This window comes from Octopus bimaculoides, chromosome 22, assembly GCF_046866305.1.
Source record: "Octopus bimaculoides isolate indiv1 chromosome 22, ASM4686630v1, whole genome shotgun sequence".
NCBI lineage: Eukaryota > Metazoa > Mollusca > Cephalopoda > Octopoda > Octopodidae > Octopus > Octopus bimaculoides.
The window spans coordinates 5,443,787-5,451,286 of NC_142949.1; the positions used below are offsets into that span (position 1 = coordinate 5,443,787).

The following is a 7,500-nucleotide window of genomic DNA, read 5'->3' on the forward strand; positions in this document are numbered from 1 at the left end:
GCACATACACACATAGACACACACGCACACACGCTTACACACATACACACACACATCGTGTTGATGTGTACTTTTTAGTAAACTTCGTTGTTACGTCCGGTTTCTTTAAAAAGCCTTTCATTTTCATTGGTTTATATGTTGTAGGTGGCGCGTTTTAAACTTTACTCGCTATTCATTGACCATTTTTGTTTGTTTGTTTTTTTGTTTTTTCTTGTTTTGTTTCCGTCGGTCGATTTCTTTACTAGATTCCATTTCGTTAAACTCTTCTTCTATTGATTCCTTTCTTGACTCTGCAGGAGAAACATGAGCAGAGTCATTTGCCCTTAATTCTTTTGTCCTGTTCTCTTTTGTCTTCTGTAACCGGTATCTCTAAATTTCTATTCCTCTCTAGGAAATATCTTCTCTTTTGTTTTCATCCCTCTTCTTCAACCTAGGGTTGTCATTGCTGTTCCCGTTTTACCATTTTCTATGGAGTCATCAGATATTTACGCTATTGTCATTGAGATCAGTTATTTATATAAATATTCGTATCTGCGATGGTGTTTACTCTGTTTCTTCTGGGATGCCACAATTTATTTCATTTAGGGATATGGAGCGTAATTATGTCATGTTTTTCAGCAGCGTATAGGTCAAGGTCACTGTACATTTATGTAAGGATTAATCCAATCTATTATTGCCCAGTTAATATTTGCACTTATAATTACCTCCGTTAGTTCCATGTATGGGTCACAAAATAGTCTCCTACGCTTTATTGCGTAGAAAGTGTATATATGTTGTGCGAATCTATTTTTCAACGTCCTGCTTAGGTCAGATGTATTTTGTGACAGCTTTCTTCCCTACAGAACGGTTGCCTTATAGAATAGTTTCGTTTTACGCAAATACCTCTTAATGGCTAAGGATTTGAAATTTTTCTTTCCAGACCATTGGTTTCGAGATTATTTTCGTATATATTTTTTGAACGGTTGTTTCTATCTTTTAAGTTTTTCCTATTGAATAATCTACGATATTTGGAAATGTCCGAAATTAAAACTGGGGTGTATTCTGCTACAATCTTTGCTGCAGTTTAGAATGAAGAATGAATTTGAGCCAAATGATATTTCTAGTACAGTTCTATATTTAAGAGATGGGGAATTATGTACATTATTTCCATTATTTACATTTGACGGATATTTGTCCTGATCTTGTTTGTTGTTAACAGAACGTTTCGGCTGATATACCCACCAGCATTCATCGGGTGCCCAGGGGAAATTTCGAACCTGGGTTCTCATTCCTAATGCATTTTCGATGTTATTATTATTATTATTATTATTATTATTATTATTATTATTATTATTATTATTATTATTATTATTCAGGTTACTGCCTGGAATCGAACTCGGAATCTAGGGGTTAGTAGCCCGCGCTCTTAACCACTACGCCCTGTGTTACGCTGATTCTAAGAAAAACATTCTGAGTATAGCTAGATGTGGAATATTCACCCATTTACATGTTAAATGGTGATATGAAGCATGTTCTTTAGTTGATCGATTATCTGAATCTTCGTCGTCGAACGACGGAGATGCACTACCACAGTGACATACATGTATACATATATGCTATAGTCTCAAATCTGAGAGACGTACATAGACAGAGAGATAGTTGAAAAGAAAAAGAGAGAGAGAGAGATTCATTGATAGACACAGAGTGATATATATATATATAGGGAGAGAGAGAGATAAATAAATAGCTAGATAGACACATACTAACAGACAGACAGACAGACAGACAGACAGACAGACAGACAGACGGATAGACAGCCAGATAGATAGCAGATAGATATAATGCACATATACATACATACAGACAGACACACAGGCACACATACACACATACACACAAACATAGACACATAGACGAATAGATAGATAGATAGATAGATAGATAGATAGATAGATAGATAGATAGATAGAAACAAAGAAATGCACTGTACGTCAGTCCATGAACATTCCGAAAATAATACTTAATCCAAACGTAATTCTGGTACACGTAATATAAACCTCCACTGCTGCCGTCATCCTTCTCAACATATGTCTTGTTATATAAATAACTTCGATAGCACATACATACAAATTAACATGGCTGCCTACTTCTTCTTTAAGCAGCCGACAGCCTAGTAAGCATTATTTTGCCTCCATTATTGCTCGATATTGAATTATCGGCGCTCTAATTGTTACAACATCGAAAGAATTTCTTTGATACTTGCGGACAATGCCAATAACACTTGTAGTATCCATACAGTTCGAGTTCTGTCTGGATAGATCGGCGCCAGACAGAAACACACAAAAGATGTTGTAGCTAAATAGCGGAACGGAACAGTTTAGGAATTTCGTTTCGTTTTCATTGATTGATCACTACATTGTATGGACAATCAAGTCATTAAAGAATTAAGACATGGCCAGGGAGATTCCTTGTGCAATGAAACCAACAGCTAGACAGCTTTATAACTAATAGCGTTAGATTTAACTCCCACCTCGCTCTCACATACGCTCCTCTCTCTCTCTCTCTCTCTCTCTCTTGCACTCTCTATCTCTTTACTTCTATCTCCTCATTCTTTCTGTATTTCTCTCTTTCTCTTTCTCCTTCTTGTTCTCCCTTTCTTCTCATTCTCTCATTTTCCTTCCACGTTTCTGTCCTCATTACCTCTTTTTCCCTCTCTCTTTCACGTTCTCTCTCTATATCTCTGTCTCTTTCCAAATACAGAACACATCTCGCTTGAATTTACACTCTACTCAGCAACACGTAGTAATATAACAGACACGCACGAACAAAACACACACATGCACACAGAGACACACACACACATATATAAACAGATATATACAATGACATACACACTTGTATATATGCATGTTGTAACGCTTAGAGTCCATTGTTTACTGCATTACATAACCTGCTTCACTGGATATTCTGTCACGTGAGGGACATATATATATTTATATAAACATAGACACATACATACATACGTACATACATATGCTCACACACATCTGTATTTGTGTGTGGCGGTGTGGAAGGAGATGAGTGCGCGTATGTGTGTATATACGTGTGTGCGTGTGTGTTTAGCAAATTTATACCGCTGATACAAATTCTGAATATTACAGAGAATAATGAAAGGAACAAAGCCCAACATTATAGTAAAAAATTGCACTCTATTTTCCGTATTGAGTACTACTTCATATTCGTCTTACTGGTAATTTCAAACCCGTATATAGATAGATAGATAGATAGATAGATAGATAGATAGATAGATAGATAGATAGATAGATAGATAGATAGATAGATATGCACACACGCAAACACGTTCACAGACACATATGTAAGTGTGCAAATGCTTTCGTAACTTTCTGCCGATTAAAAATAATTAAAAACAGTATATATTGTCATATTTGAGTTCTGTTTCTAGATTTCATCCAACGAAATCTATTTACGCAAATATATGTGTGTGTGCGGGTCTGTCTGTGCGTGTGTGTGTGTGTATGTGTGTGAGTATATATATATATATATATATATATTTATTTATATATATATATATATATATATATATGAATAAATATATATACATATATATATATATATATATATATATATATATAAATATATATATATATATATATATATATATATATATATATATATATATATATATATATATATACATACATACATATATTCATACATCTACACACAGATGCATGCATACCCTTATATGGATATATATATATTACATATATACATTACATACATTTACATTCATATATATATATATATATATATACACTCATCATTCCCGTATATTTATAATGTATACATATGCGTATCTATATAAGAATATTTATTTACATACATACATATTTATATACATTATATATATATGTATATATATGTTTATATATGTGTGTGTATATATATATATATATATATATATATATATATATATATATATATATATATATATATATATATATATATATATACATATGCATACATACATGCAGACACGCGTAAAGGCGTACAGACGCACATGCACAAGTAAGCGTACGTGCATATGCGCTCATAACCAAAGTATAGGCAGAAACAAACACATGCATACATACACACACACATACATACATACATACATACATACATACATACATATATACGTACATACATATCGAAATGCTGTTTTGCGGGGTTATAAACATAATTGTGAATCTGATTTAATTCTAGTCTCCTGGATTATACTTAGAGTGAATTTACCATTTTTAGCCTCCAATGATTAAACCGGCTTCTACATTTTGGCTGCAAAGTTAATTATTTTAATTAAAAGATAAAGGAATGAGGTCTTACTGCTGCCGCAAATAACTATGTTGGGTTTGCTTCTCTGCTGACAACTGAAGCTAGTCGTCGATAACGGATACTGCTTGCGTGTGTTCGTGCAATTTGTTTAACAGAGAACAAGACTGTTATACATTATTGCACATTGTTGCATGACGATGTATAATGATGCACAGCGTTGTATAATGGCTCACATTACATCGTATTGGCGCATAATGATGCACACCTGAATATAACTTTCCGTGTTGTTGCACAGTAATGTGCAATGTTGTTCGCTGTTCCACATCATTGCACGTCTTTTCATGTTGTTGCACAGTGTTGGTTAAACTGCATTTATTGCTAAGGCAGACTGACCCTAATCAATGTGTGCAAACCACTGGGTCTGAGGCTGAACTAGATTGATCTGGTTTATATTCTGAGATTTTATCAATTTCATTCGTGTATTGATAACTGGCTCGGCAACATGTTCTGTTCGTATATCGATAAAACTCCTGCAGGCGATTTGAACGCACGTACCAGTGGTTCGTCGGAGACCCCCTTCGGTCATGACTGACCATGGGATTGCACCTAGAAAGTTACCCCCCGAGGCTCAAGTCTGGGCAAGGTTGTTTAAGGAAGACCAGCAGTCACCCATGCATTCAACCCTCCCCTCTCCACGCCACCGATGCTATCCAAGGGAAAGGCATAGGCGCCGATACAGCTTGGCACCAGTGACGTCACAACTCATTTCTACAGCTGAGTAAACTCGAGCAACATGAAATAAAGTGTCTTGCTCAAGAACACAACACGTAGTCCGGTCCGGGATTCGAACTCACAATCTCACGGTTACAAATATAATTTATCCCACAGGCGTTCACACATTTTCTGTCTGTTTAATTTACTTCGCTAAGGTTTATTAAGCCCGAAATTTTGGTAGAAGAAATATTCCCACGGCATTTCACAGTAATATTAAATCCGAGTCACGGGACAATATGGCTGCAAAAGAAAACTGCCGCAAACTCTTAAATAAATCACGATGTAACTTATGTGTGTTTGTGTTTGTGTGTCTGTGTGTTCGTATTTGTGTGTATGTGTGCTTGTGTTTGTGTGTCTGTGTTTGTGTGTTTGTGTGTATGTGTGCTTGTGTTTGTGTGTCTGTATGTATGTGTATTTGTGTGTCTGTGTATGTGTGTTTCTGTGCATGTGTCTGCGTTTATGTGTGTTTGTGTGTTTGTGTGTCTGTGAGTTTGTTGTGCGCTTGCATGTATGTCTGTTTGTGTGTGTTCGTGTGTTTTTGTGCGTGCGTATAATGGAAAAAGCAAAGAGAGTCAGTATCACTGAGAGGTCTGTGTTTTGATATGGACGAAACAGCACCGTACACTTTCCTACAAGATCAACGTATTCCTGGGAAGGTTCCGAGGAGACACATCTACAACCCTCGTTGGCATTCCGTCGGTTAAAACAAAGAGGATTCCAGTTGATCCGATCAACGGAACAGATTGCTCGTGAACTTAACGTGCACGTGACTGAGCGCTTCACAGACACGAGTCTTAAAGCAGAATCACTGCCACACAGGATGTGACAAGGCCGGCCCTTTGAATTACGGGTGCTACTCATTTTTGCCAGCTGAATGGACTGGAGTAACGCGAAATAGAATGTCTTGCTCAAGGACACAACGCGCCCTCCGGAATGGAACTCACGATCTTACGATCGGGATCGTTATACCCAAACCACTAATCAGCCTACCATCCCTATGCGTCCAGTCACTACCCCTATCGGTTCACGGCCATGATACTCTCTCTCAACATTTACTACAGTTCCCAAGTATATTTTCTATAACGTCCATCCTGAAATCCAGTTAGAACTCATACATTTGGTAACACAATCTTTTTTTTTAGTTTAGTTCAGCTAGTGTTTCTTTTTTTAATTTGTTTTCGCATTTATTTTGTGTTTTTATTTTTGTTTCCGTGTGTTTCTTTCTCATTTTTTTTTTTTTACCTTTCGACAGAATATTAAAAAAAAAAAGACAGATTATGAAGAAAAGTTTGCAAGTGGGAGGCGTCAAACGTCTACACCAACCATACGTATAAGTAAACTTAATTTCTTAAGAAACAATATAAGACAACAACAATAGACACCGTAAAATTTATTATAGACTCTTCACTTCTAAATTGCTGTTATCTCGAATTCCTCAGCTTCGACACACAACTTCACGCTCAATGATTCCACACCAAAATCTCGCCATCATGCTCTCCGCAGATAAAATGCCTCTTTGAACATTGCTAAATGGGGAATTATTCCAATGTTCTTCAATATTCTTCTCTCTTTTTCATAATTCAATCATGTAATCTTCGTATTTTTTGCTTGTTGCTGTTATGTCTGTTTTTGTTTTTGTTTTTGTTTCGTTTTTCTTATTTTTGTTTCTCTTCAAGCTTAATATCGCTGTTCTTCCAAACGTTGATCATATTCAGTAATGTCTGTCTTTAATACTTCCTTCCAACTTCTATTTACATATCATCATCTCAAAGAGGACGGTCAATCGCCGTGCTAGACGCAACAGCCAAATTTCTATTAATTATACAGGTGTTAAAAAATGGTAACATGCAGTAGCAGCACCAGATGTAGTAGTAGTAGTAGTAGTAGTAGTAGTAGTAGTAGTAGTAGTAGTAGTAGTAGTAGTAGTAGTAGTAGTTGCAGCAGCAGCAAGAGAGGGAGTGGCAATGAGGAGTCCAGGGGCGGTTGCTGTTTGTCGCTGAGCGTGTCAACAGAGCAGAAACGAAATTGAAAGCAGAAACGAAATTGAAAGCAGAAACTGGTGATGATGATGATGATGATGATGATGATGACAAAGTCGATGACCGACGCCGACCATGAAGATCGTGGGGAATAAAGGTGAAAGGTGTGATGATCGTGGTAGTCATAACGATTGCGATGATGCTCAGGATCATAAAGAGGAGGATGCTGACGTCGTCGATGGCGATGACATAATGACGGTGGGGGCGATGGAAAAGGCGATTATAGTGAACATGATGATGACGACGACGACGATGATCATGATGATGATGATTATGATGATGATGATTATGATTGTAACCATAATGATATTAATTGCATTCGTCTCCGTCATAATTGGCATCATCATACTGATCGTCTTTTACATGACCA

General features: G+C 36.5%; 1 protein-coding gene across 20 annotated transcripts in view; it reads left to right on the forward strand.

Moving 5' to 3' along the window:
- LOC106869633 (cadherin-23) overlaps positions 1–7,500 on the forward strand; it is an 898,614-nt gene that overhangs the window by 481,030 nt on the left and 410,084 nt on the right. The gene's annotated exons all lie outside the window — the stretch shown is intronic.